At 37.8% G+C, this 13,313-nt stretch overlaps 1 protein-coding gene across 1 annotated transcript in view; it reads right to left on the minus strand.

Moving 5' to 3' along the window:
• Positions 1-13,313, minus strand: part of GPC3 (glypican 3) — a 456,145-nt gene that overhangs the window by 409,329 nt on the left and 33,503 nt on the right. The window lies entirely within an intron of this gene.

Here is a 13,313-nt window from a genome sequence, read left to right on the forward strand (position 1 = left end):
ACAAACATATGTTTGCATTGTTACAGTTTTCACATAAAAGACTTCTGACCGCCTTCAAAAGAAGAAGAAAAAGCCCAACTATGGTTCTGCTTAATTGTGAGACATTTCTAACATAGTCTCTAAAGATCTGGGCTTTCACAATTTGTTGAAAATCTCATCTGGCACCAAGTAAATGTACAATAGAAGAAAATACTCAAGTTGGCGTATGTAACAAAAACTTCCACTCAATTTTCTTAAATAATTCTCCTTTCTTAAGCAAAGTTTAATGTTACAGGATTTGGGTGCCTGAATTAGTAGCTACCCTACCTCACTCCCCAAAACAAATAAGCATAATTACATTGCTTTCTACTAGGTCGCCTCTCTCATGTACATCCTACTAGCTCAAGTTCCAGACCAGCTACTGGCTCCTTATGTTGATTAGGTCAGGTCACTGTCTGAATTCTTCCATGTCTACATTCAGACAGTAGAGAAAATAATTGTGCCACCAATTTTCAACTGGAAATGATTGAAAATACAATTATTGCATGCAAGGCACATTGAAATCCTTTAAGGAAAACTGCAGTGTATATAAATTATAACTGATTATACCTTGAAAATATTGAATATTTCTATTACTGTCTTCTTTACATGTCTAGTATAGTGTATATAAGCAAAAATTAGAGCTTCAGGAGTCTAGTTCAGTATTTGCTCTAAGTAGACTTCATGAGCAAGGAAATGACAGACCCACATGTTCCTCTAACACTACAGTGGCTACATTTTAACTAGGCCAAGAAAGAGAGGCCCTGTGTGGTATGGCTAACTACTTATGGGAGTAATTTCGCCATACAACTATAGCAAATTTATTTCAGTTCCAGATATCACTTTCCCCATTAACTCAGGAGACCAAAGGAGCATAACTGCTTTCCTTTCATCCCTGTCGAATGCAGCAAGTTTCTCAGGAAGCAAATACTATTTAAATCATTTTCATAATTCTAAAATGCCTGTAAGACAAGTCCAGGGTCTAATTATACCACTTAAATTTGTTGAAGATGTTTGGGTTTTTCTTTTTTTAATTTCAATAACGAAAGAGCCCAAGGGTTTAAAGCCCTAATAATCTAATAAACTTTGCTAAGTGAACATTGTAACAGATACGCCTGGATGGGATTTTGTAAATACCAGACAATTTCCCCTGATCTTTATCAGAGAAAAGAAGCCTAAATCTTTGGCAGGAAGAAATTAAATGTAGTGCAAAATAATAACATCTGGCCAGATTGTGTTTGTCAGGGTAGCAGCCCCTTTAGATGTCAGGCTGAAAAGTACTAAAATGAACTCTGAAGGGTGTGTGTGCAATTCTTTATGAGGCAATAGGAAAGGCTGCCACCCTGCCATAGAATACTCAGGGTACAATTAACTCACCCTAGTATGTCCCTACAGAGAATTGTTTCATATCAATGGAATTTGAAGCCTTCTGCCAAATAAAAGTTTGGGGCCATTCTTGGGGTGTTTTGTTTATTTCTCCATTACTGTACAGATTCCTAACAGCACTTTCTATTTTTCAAAAGCATCTATGATCATTTTAAGGAGTTTTAAAGCTTATTTTTATCTTCTAACTCCAAAGGAGACCGTGTGGCTCAATGAAAAGGGCAATGACTTTGAAGTTAGAAACTTAATGCTGCCACTTGCTAGTTACATGGGCCTTGGACAAATTGCTTAATAGCTCTTAACCCCAGTTTCCACATCTGTAAAATGGGGATAATAATACCTAATTGTGTTATTACCATTACGAAGACTACTCAAGTCTAGCACATAGTACACTTTTAGTAAGATTAGTTAACTTTATTTCTCCTTCACTTAAGTAATCCGGGTAAGTTCAAATGTCTTAACCTCACCAACCTTCCAGAGGTCTCTGACCTTCAAGAAGGCTTAATTTTTTGCAAGTTTACACTATCTTCTCCTCCCATCAAAACAAAAATAAAAAATCTCAAGGTTATATTTGAAATAATATGTGCATCATTTAAGCCTCTTCTTCCACTATAAGCCATCTCAATCATCTGGCAGAGATTGCCAGAAAGAACATACTTTATTTTCCACTAATGATTACTTTGATGCATGAGATACTTTAATTGTTTTTCCTGTCTCTCTGTTTTGTTTTTTTTTTTTCAATCTGGCATTTAGAGAGGGAGAACTATGGTCATCTCACAATTTTTTAAAAGGTTTTCCTAATAAACAACTCTTTCCAGAAATTGTACCACGAAACAATGCTAAGCCACTGATTTATCTGACAGGCCAGTATATCTCTTTCAAATGTTAATTGCTAGAAAGAGTACTGTTTTTCCAGGCACCAAAGAAGAGGAGTGTGGACAGCAATCTTTTGGGTTTTCCCCCACCTACTACTCTGTTGGTAGAACAAGCACTTTGGCCTCACTGACTGGGTTTCTTAAGCTACCCTTCAAGGACTGGGGCATGTAGGAGTAAACACACACATTACATCAAAGAATAGTTCCAGGGCCCATTTCCCCAGCTGGGAAGGATGCCCAGAAACCACACTCCAGGCAAAGAGACTGGTGGCAGGCTACATTTCACCACTCTCTAGAGCACTTTTGCAGCTACCAGGGCACAGGCTCCAGCGCATTTCTAGACCAAATTACTTCCTACTAAAAGGCCAGAAAGGTTTCAGATCCAGAGGAAGAAAGGCAATGCTGATATAGTACAGACTGATAAGTCTCAAGGGACAACTGAATAACAACTACAATAGTCATTAAAACTTTCAAAGCATTTTCATATATATTACCTCTTTTGATCCTCAAGAACTCCAGCAGGTTGGCAGGTCAGGTGTTACCATCTTGCATATAAGAAAACAAACTTAGAGACTTTGAATTACCTACCTATTTCCACACAGCTGGTGTCAGAACAGGAAATAGAACACATCTTTGACTCATGCTAAGGCCAATATCAATTAGTAAAGAATCAAAGAATATATTGGAAACCAAATTAAGATATGGATACATTTGACTGAAAGTATTTTTAAAACCCCACAAAAAACCAAAAACTTGAATTAACAAATCAGTTAAAGCAACTTATACAAAATGGGCTAGCATTCTGAATATACAAAGAACTGTTTGTTACAAATCAGCAAGAAAAGGACAACTAGTAAGGGACACGGTATACTTAAATTTTTCCAAATGAAAGAATATTAGTGAGAAAAATCACAAAATAAAAGGTACAAATGATCAACAAATCTCACTGGCAACCAAAAAGTACTATTTTTTTTGCCCAAACTGGGATTATGATAAAATGGCAAGGGGCAAATAGGAAAATGGACATTCTTACACTGCTAATCTCCATTTCACATTGTATGTCTGTATCAAAACATGTAACGTACCCCATGAATATTTACACCTACTAATGTACCCACAAAAATTAAAACTTAAAAAGTTTTTAAAAAGAAGTAAAGTGAAAGCACATACAAACTTTATGGAAATCAAATAGGCAATAAATGTGAGAAACCTTAAAAACTGCATAGCCTCTGACCCAGTGATTCCACTTCCAGGAATTTATCCTGAGGAAATCATTAAGGATGTGCATAAATATTTAATTACATGGACATTATTTAGTTCACTGTAGCTTACGGAAAGCAACCTACATTTCCAACAATAGAGAGGGTTAGATTAATAACATATGAAATATCCACAGTACTAAGTAAAGGGTAGCCCCTAGATACTGTATTTATATTGTGTTACAGAAGCATATTATTGACATGGAAAGAGGGCTACATGAAAAAGCAGTATAGTCAATTTTTTAAAAACTATACATACACATATGTATAAATAAAAAGTATGCAAGATGACATGTCAAAATGTTAACAGTAGTTATCCTCTAGTGGGTAGAATCAGGGTCATTTTATTTTCCACTTTTTTATTTCTTTGTGGTTTCTTCATTTTCTCTAATTAAAAAAGAAATACTTATTTGTGTAGTAAAAACTTGTTTAAAAAAAAAAAGGTTATCCTGAAATAAATACTGCTGTATTACTTTCAAGGTCTCACATAATCAGGAATAAATAAACAATCCATTGGTCTCTAGAAACCTGCCTTAACAAATAGATAACAATACTTTCTAATGAACCTATGATTATTGATTTTTTAATGCACACTAAAAATTTTATTTAAAAAAATATTCTTTTAAATTGGTTAATGATTCCTCTCTACAATTTTGTTTAAACTATTCATTTATTTGACAAGTCCTTTTTTAAACTTGAGTCAACCTTAGTCCCACCTGTGTCTGATCAAACTCCTACACTCATGTCAGATCCCAATTTATTAGAGTCGATAAAGGAAGAACAACTATAAACAGATATAAGAATGAGAACCTTAACCTTTAACTTTGAAGATTTTTATTAAGCACCTATTCTATACCAAGCAATATGGTAAATGCTTGACACAATTTATGGCTCACTTTCACAGCAGTGCTGTAAGGTTGTAATTATTATCCTCATTTTGTAAAAGGGGGTTACGTAACTAGTAAAAGGGGGTTATGTAACAAGAGTATTTGAATACAGGACTATTTGACTCAAAAGACTATTCTGACATCGTGCCTTCCACTAAAATATCAAATATAAAACTCTAAGGAAAGGTAAAGTTATGTGACTAGTCTCCAAATTTGATGCACTAGCAACAATATTGAGAGAGAACATATAGCACTATAGGAGAATAGCACAATTTAATTTCAGCAGTCTTGGATCTAGCAACTCAACTATTTAGCATTGGGTTAAGTTGCCCACATCACTAAACTCTCTTAGTTTTAGTTTCCTTATGGGATTAATACCACCTTTTTGAAGGGAAGCTGTCAAAATACAAGTATGTCTGCTTGCTACAAGGCTTTCAAGAAAAGCGAGCTTCTCTTCCCTTCAGGTTCTTGTGAAAGGGTGGTAGGACACACAAGAATGTATTTGGACAAGCTGACAGGTGTCACCATTCTCATGGTTCTTATTCACAAGGTGCAAATCTGTGGCACTGAATCTTGTTCACAGTGTTCTGGGAAGGGCCCAGGTCATGCCGGAAGAAAAGACAACCAGCAAGCCTCGGAGTTATGAGGCCAGAAGCTGAGGCAGAGGCTTAGAGAAATAGATGTCCCATCTCAATGGGCAAGAAAAACCCCATTATCCAGACTTTTAAGATCTTATGTATGAGCAGCTTTTAAAACCTAGAAGTAAATGCTGCAGGCAACAGGACCTATCTTTTCTTTTCTGTTTGGTCATACTGGTAGTTGCTACAGGGGAAGGGGAACAGTTAGGAATCTATTTCTATCAATACTACTTATTCTAATTTTGTGTGAGAGTGTATGTATATATATATGTGTTCATTCAAACATTTACTGAGAGTTTACTGTCTCACCTGGGAACAGAGGGATATGGTAGAATAGACACAAGGCCTATCCACAGAAAGCTCATTCTTTAGTAAAGGATACCCATGTTAATCAAATAACCATACATACTCATGTACCACTGCAACCTGATGAGTGCTAGAAAGGAAAAGCACAGGTTCCCAGGAGAGGGAAGAAATGCAATCCAATAATGACATTTCAGTTAACTGGGTTCAGAACTATATGCTAAAGAACTTTTACCAAAGGAGAGGAGTGTCATAAGCATAACAATTTCCTTTCAACATTTTTGTTCTCCTTCCTCTCTTGATGTAATCCAGTGGAATCAGGTCTCCCTTTGCTGGTTAGATCTAAAGGCTACATTAACTCATTCAGACCACTAGGGGACCATTTAGAAACTGTATACTGTACGGTTTTAAATATACACATACACACACAGAGAGAGAAAAGAAAACACACAAAAATGTTACGAGTGGTTATGTCTGAATGATAGGATCATGAGTGGGTATTTAGCACATTTTGACACTAATTATATTAAAACATAAAAAATTATTTTAAAATGTATATATGCCAGACATGTGACATTCATTACTGTAAAGCAAATATACTATATTTCATACATAAGTATGCTTATAAATACACAAGAGGGAATAATAAAAACAATGGCTACCATGCGTTTGATTCCTATGGGCCAGCATAGAGCTGAGTTCTTCACAGCACTCATCTGATTTAATTTTCTTTAATGAATAGCTCAAAGAGAAGTGGCCTGCCCTTGATCACAAAGAGAGGAAAGGGCAGAGTTGGGACTTAGACACCAGCCTGCCTGAAGCCAGACCACATGGCCATCACACTAAGCCCCTTGCTGCCTCCTAGGTGTTTGGCCCTTTCAAGAAGGAAGTCTAAGTGAGAGACTACAGGTGTAGACAAGGAGTCCAGAAAGGCTGGTATCTAATAGGCAATTAATAATTTGAATTTGGCCAGCCAGGCATGGTGGCTCACACCTGTAATTTTAACACTTTGGGAGGCCGAGGTAGGCAGATTGCTTGAGCCCAGGAGTTTGAGACCAGCCAGGGCAACATGGCGAAACCCCATCTCTACAAAAAAAAAGCAAAAATTAGCCCTGTGTGGTGGCACGTTCCTGTAGTCCTAGCTATTCAGGAGGCTGAAGTGGGAGGATCCCTTGAGCTCTGGAGGCGAAGGTTACAGTGAGTCAAGATAGTACCACTACACTCCAGCCTGGGCAACAGAGAGAGAACCTGTCTCAAATAATAATAATAATAATAATTTGAGTTCGAGTTTAATTGAGAAAAAGATGTGCACTGATTTACCCAACTCCCTCCTCCGTTCTTCTCCTTGATCAACAGCATGTCTATCTGGAGAATTCATACAGCCAGTCTCCTCCAAGAACCTCTACCCTCTGGTTGGAGTTAATCTCTTCCAACCCCACACTACCATCTTTATGTGAATTTTCATACAAAAATTAGCCAGGCGTGATGGCGGGCGCCTGTACTCCCAGCTACTCAGGAGGCTGAAGCAGGAGAATCGCTTGAACCCAGGAGGCGGAGGTTGCAGTGAGCTGAGATCAGGCCATTGTACTCCAGCCTGGGTGACAGAGCGAGACTCCGTCTCAAAAAAAAAAAAGAAAAAAAAAAGTTACTTTTCTGTTAAACAATGAAACTTCAGCTATAGGGACCCTGCACTTGTACAACCTGTCACAGAAGAGCCATGAGCGTTTTGCATTTTTATTCTGTCTTCTTTTTCTTAAAGAAGGTCCCCCAATTATATAAGTTTTGAGCACTACAAAACCTGGATCCACCTGTACTCCCCTTAGAAAACTGCTAAGGTTTTTTCTTACATTTCTCTTAGGATGTCTTGTACCCAAGTTATTTGTATACAAATGTCTGGGTTTCTGAATTTTGATCTACTTGAAGATAGGCATGAGGTAGTTTTTCTCTTTGAATCCCCCACAGTACCTGCCTTTAGACATGCTCAGCCAATGTTTTTTTAATTAAATACAATAGAGTTCCCTTGCAAGGAGGACAGCTAGAATTGAGGAGACTGCTTATGACCATGAGATAAAATACACAGAGGCTGTATAACACATACAGCACTGTTTTAAGGGCACAGGCTATGGAGTTGTACTTCCTGCGTTCAGTTCTTGTCTCTGCCATCTACTGGGTGCTACTTTAAACAAGTCACCTAATCTCTTTAAGCCTCCATTTTGTCAGTGATAAAATGAGACTAATGAAAGTACCCACCTCTTAGGGTTGTTGTGAGGTTTAAATCAGATAAGTAAAACACTTGAGAACAGAAAACTTCTCATTCATCTCTCTCCAATACAGTTCATGTTTAGAAAGGAGGTTTCTAATCCTCACCCAAGCCCTCAGCTTTCTTCTCTCCATACCAGCCTGCCTATCCCCAACCAGACTCATTCAAACCCTGTCGAAATGCCCCCTAGAGCCTGCATTCTTAATCATTACACTCCATTGCTGAATTGGGAAGCAAGGGAGGCTAAAGGCATGAAACCCAGGTATATATTTGCTAGTAGTCTAGATGTTAGCTGATGGAGCCTGGAACTGAAATCAGAGAGGAACTAAAATCAAAAGGCATCTGCATATGATAAATGAGATAACTGAGACCCATAGGGGGTCTCAGTTGGAATGTAGGAAAATGACGTGGGAAGGATGCAGGAAGAAATGAGACCTGGTGACTGAAAAGTACAATGAAGGAAAAGGAGCAATACAGGTGCCTCAGCCCGTGGAAGCATCTCAGTCAGTAGAAGGAAAGGGGCTTTTAATTTCTATGTTACCACTTCCAGCTTAGAGGAAAATTGTTTCTACCTCCACTCTACTGACAAGAGAATTCAAATCTCTCAAACATATGCTTCATTACTCCAATATCAGGTACTTCAACTCAGTGAGACAGAAAGAAGAGGAGGAACATATGTTTTCAGAAAGCAAACAAATCCCACTTTGGGGGCTGGTGGGGAGGTAGAGAGTAAGCACTCTAGGCAAAAGTGGTGTTTTTCCTGGAAGCTTCTAGAGGGCAGGGACACTTTCCTTTAATGTGCTTTGTTGAGCCCACTAGTGAGAAAGGTGGGCAGTGATGATGACAGCAAGAGGAGGTGAGTTCAGAGCCCTGTTAAATCAAGGGCATGAGTTCAGGACCTTGTTCAATCAAGGGCGAAGGGCTGCGGTAAAAGAGTTCATCTGCATAATCTCCTCACCTCATGGTTGGCCCCAGAATGGTCTCCGGCTGCACATTGAGTCGTTTTTCTAAGCTCTTTTCATTAAACAGTTTTCAGCCTAATGACTGACTTCTAAATCAATAGAGGGCCCAGGAAAGGTTTATAACTCCCCCAGCCTCTGGCTCTACTAAAGCCATAGAATTTTGAGACCGAATTGAATCCAAAAGTTTTTACTTTAAAACTGAAATGGCTTTAAACACTCAGTTTCCAGTTGGTTTTCCAATAACCCTAATAATTAAAGAATTGCATTTTAAAAAAACTTTGTAACCAAAATATGCCTTTGAGTTGGTGCCATACAAGTCCACTAATTAAAGCCAGCATCTTCTGGGCTCTGATGAGAAATTCACCCTTTTATAATGGGATTACTAGAGCTTTGCTGTACAGATGAGCGGTTTGATTAATAATTTACATTTTTGAGGATATATAACTTCACTCATGGCCGTGGTTTGAGTTCCTAAAATTATTCTATTTAGTTTAATGCTATTATATTTAGCTCCGGCAAATGAATTAACTTTTGATTAGACATCAATGTAATTATTCTCTCCCATACATTATTTTTAACCAAGAAAGGGTTGTGACAGACTGGCGGGCAGTTAGAGTTGGGGATGCAATGGGGCTCAGCCTGCACAGAGCTGGAGTGTGGGCAGAACTGTCAGGCTAGTCAGGGGGAAGGAATTGTGAAATGGAGAAAAATGGCTCAGTACTCACTTAAAATCCCCACTACATAATAAAAACTAAATTAGCAAATGATTGAATCTCAAAAACATGTTTATCAACATTCAAGCAATTATTGAGTCACATATTAACTGTGAAGGAAAAAAGCTTTGCTTGAATAATGTCCCTAAACAGTTATTTCAAGCAGAAATGACTGGAGAAATTGCTATGAGCTGACAGAAAAGGGTATTCTAACCAAGGTCAATTTTATTTAGGGGGAGTGGGAGAGACAGGAATCTGACAGAAGAGAGTCTAAAAACTGCCAAGAGCTGCTGGAAACAGAAAATAAGGGAGAGAAACAACAGAAGCAGCACAGAAACATTGTCCTCCCCCCCATTCAGAGATGTCTTTTTCATCTCCACAGAAAGCAGGTAGAAGAAAGCAAGCTTGCCAATACTGAGTGAGGATCAACTGAAGATCTCCAGACTTATACCAACCTTTTCCTCCTCTCTGCCATAACAGTGTGGACCAAAAAATGCAATTAAAATATGGCCTGAACCGACAAACCCTTCCTGATCTAGCCGCTTATTTGTATATGAAATACACCAGATTCTAGCCAGAAGAGAAGCTTCAGGAAGCTGAAAAAAGGATTACTCCTGGCAGTATTGACACTTCAAACAGTACAGCTTCACATCCAAGAGTGCATAAAATAAACCCCTTTCTCAAAGAGTGTTTTGCCTAAGTACTCTTTCGTCTGTACACTGGAGCTGTTTGCACATATATCATCTATAAGTGGCAAAAGTTGTTGAAGTACATCATGAACTCCAGCCTTGTCGAGGTTAATGTCTGTAATGATAATGCATCATTTATTTGGCACCACCTGGGGTGAAGCGGTCCACATAAATGAGCTGTCTAGATAATGCATGCATATAGTGTTTTACAGTTTTCAAGATACTTTTACATTCATTATCTCTACTTTACAAAAGTAAGCAGGACTGCAATTTTTATGTCCATTTTGCAGATAAGAAAACTGAGGCTATTGGAATCTAAATAACTGCCCCAAATCATAAAGCTCATAAATGCAGATCTAGAATTTGAACTTAGATTTTCTGATTCCAAGTCCAGTGTTTCTTTCACTGATCTTAAGCACTGAGGAAATTCATTTTAGCCATTTAAAATGGAAATATTAAGAAAAGGACAGTGAATGTAAGTTGAACTTTCCTTATTTACTTGTAATCACATTGTGAACATTGGACCTAATGTAATACAAGAGCCACTGTGGCCTGTAGGAGTATGGTCCTCTATTAAATGTCCCCAAGTGCCACATTTAGTGAGTTCTTGGATCCCCCCTAGAAAGGCAGAAAATCAAGTGTGTGAAGACTACACATAAACATGGAACAGTAGTAGGCTCTAAGCAAGGACCCAAAAACCTTTCAGATGAGGTGATTTCCTGCTTAACCACTATTTTTCCTTTCTGATGAAGAGAGTTCAAGTTGTGGGATAGGCAACTTCCAAAAAAAGCAAGGTATTGCCGCATATAAAAGAGTCTATTATCACTCAAAGTCAGTGGTACCTTGGAGAAGACTAGAATTATCCAACGTCTGGAAAAGACCTGGATGTACCCCAAATACTTCTTGATAGTACAAGGCTGAAAATCATAATAAAATTCTACAAAGAAAATAGAACTCAAGGTTTGAAGGTATAGAGGTAGTAGTGAGATGATGAAAAATTCAGAATTCTACTCCATTTTTCTTCACAAGAACCACAAATTCAACTTCTCAATTTTGTTTTACCTCAAGTACATTCAGAACAAGCAAAGCCATGTCATATGATGGCTCAGAAGAAGCTGTGGCATCAATGAGTTTCCTCATCTGTAAAATGGAGATAATTACAGTACAGACCTTGTAGGGCTATTGGTAAAATTAAATGAGATAATTATGTAAAAGTAAGCATCATATAGTAGGCACTAAATAAATCTTCACTATTATTATCATCATAATTATTATAAGGTAGGGGAGAAGAAAAAGAAAAAGAGAAAGGAAAATCTACTTTCAGTGGAGTTTTTCAGAAAGAATTAATTAAGCAGAAACAAAAAGTGATTGTGCTGCCTCATTTTACTAAGCACATCTAAGTAAATTAAATTTAGGAAACGAGGCAATGCAAAGATTGAAAATAAAGAAAACTTTTTTAAATGCTTCAATCATTATCAAAACAACATTAGCAATAGAGCACTCCAACCACTGTAGCAAAGGGCCCCAGGCACATTTATAAGGGCAAAGGCTTCCCGCAAATGAAGACATAAAATCCAAATCGAGGCAGTAAGGATTGCTCGTGGAACTGTGCACATATTTGCAGAAAGCACTCACTGCTTAAATACCCTCAATGTGGACTAGTGAAGGAATACTAAAGAGATTGTGGATCTAGGCCAAGATCAAGATGAGCTTTCTTCAACTTCGTGTGATGAAGAAAATAGCTAGCAAAAGCTGTCATATCAAATTTCATGAGTGAAGTACTGGGATGGTTTTCTCACTAATTTGGTCTACCAGAATATTGGGGAGGGGATGTATTTTAGGGGAAAAACAATTGTGTCTCCTAATTTCAATTCATTGGAATAATAAACGGTCATAAGAAAGAAAAAAGTAGATGCTCTCTTTTTCTTAGCAATTAATAATACATTATCTTGTAGTGGTCCCCAGTTTGAAGTCCTGTCTCTCCAAATGTTTGCTACAAAAGGATTTAGGGGCAATGTCTTCTGCAACACTGTACAAGTGCCTTGAGGTCTGGGATCATGGTTTATTTATCTTTGTGAGGTTTATTTTTTCTAAAAGTGAGGCAGGAAAAGAATAAGAAGAGGGAGTGAAACAAGAAAAAGAATGAGTACAGATGGTGACAAGGTAAAGAGCACTAGCAATAATGAGCTCAGACATCATTTCATTGTCTCCAAGTTCCTTTGCTAGGGTTGTCCTTCTGTCTATCCCCACAATTCAAGAAAGTGTATGTGTGTGTGTATGTGTGTGTAAGTGAAAGAGAGACAGAGAGAAAGGGGGAGAGAGATACAATTAGTAGATGCTGCCCCATTTTCTACCCTCTGTTTGCAGGACTAGTATTCAGCCTCCAAGCTACAGCAGGCTTATCTGGAAGCTAATCCAACCAAAATCTTGTCAGAACTTCTTTTCTCTCCTAGTCTCACATTTTTGCAGATCTAGAAAACACAGTATGCAAAGTGCAGAACTGGACAGAGGTGTAAATACTGACAGCCTGGGCCCTCAGAGAGATAACCATGTCAGCTACTATGCATGTTAAAATACCAGTATGATCACTCTACCACTCCGCTCCAATCAGACAAGGATTATAAGGTAACATCTGTGAGCTTGGATATTCTGGGAATTAAACAAATCACTAGTACTCTGTTCTAAAAAGGGACCTTGATGCCCCAAAGAGTAAGACTCAACTCTCTGCTTCAACCCAATTCTCATGTCACATCATTTCTTCTCACCCCACTTTCATCCAACAGATCAACTCCAAAACCAATCTAAGAAGTTCATGAATGCTACACGTATTTTTAAAATCTGCCTAGATTATTCATTCTATCACCAAATTGTTAGTCTCAACAAACTCTTCACAAGAGTCTGACTGCATAAATAGGTTAACAAATACTTCAAGCTTATATGTTATACTTCGTATAATCAACCTAACATCCCCTGAGGCTTTGACCCAAGAAACTGTTGTGAATGTAGGCTTTATTCACTAATCTAAACAATTTTCTTAGCTAATTCTAAAGATTTCATTCTAATACAAAAATAAGCTATAATCAACCCACCTTACAATTCAGAGGTTAATTCTTGTAACAGTGTCATAAATCTCAAGCTTTGCTATGTCAAGCAGTCAGAGTGTTATTTTTCTGTCTGACCTCAATACTCTCTTGGTGAGGCAAGAAAAAGGTGGCTGATTCCCTCTGCTTGAAGAAGGATAGAAGAAAGCTCGATAATTAATTAATTACTAATTAATTGTGGATATCCATAATTAATTTTCCCAGTCACAGGAGACAGCCTATGGG

The sequence above is a fragment of the Trachypithecus francoisi genome, unplaced genomic scaffold (assembly GCF_009764315.1).
Source record: "Trachypithecus francoisi isolate TF-2019V2 unplaced genomic scaffold, Tfra_2.0 Lachesis_group6, whole genome shotgun sequence".
NCBI lineage: Eukaryota > Metazoa > Chordata > Mammalia > Primates > Cercopithecidae > Trachypithecus > Trachypithecus francoisi.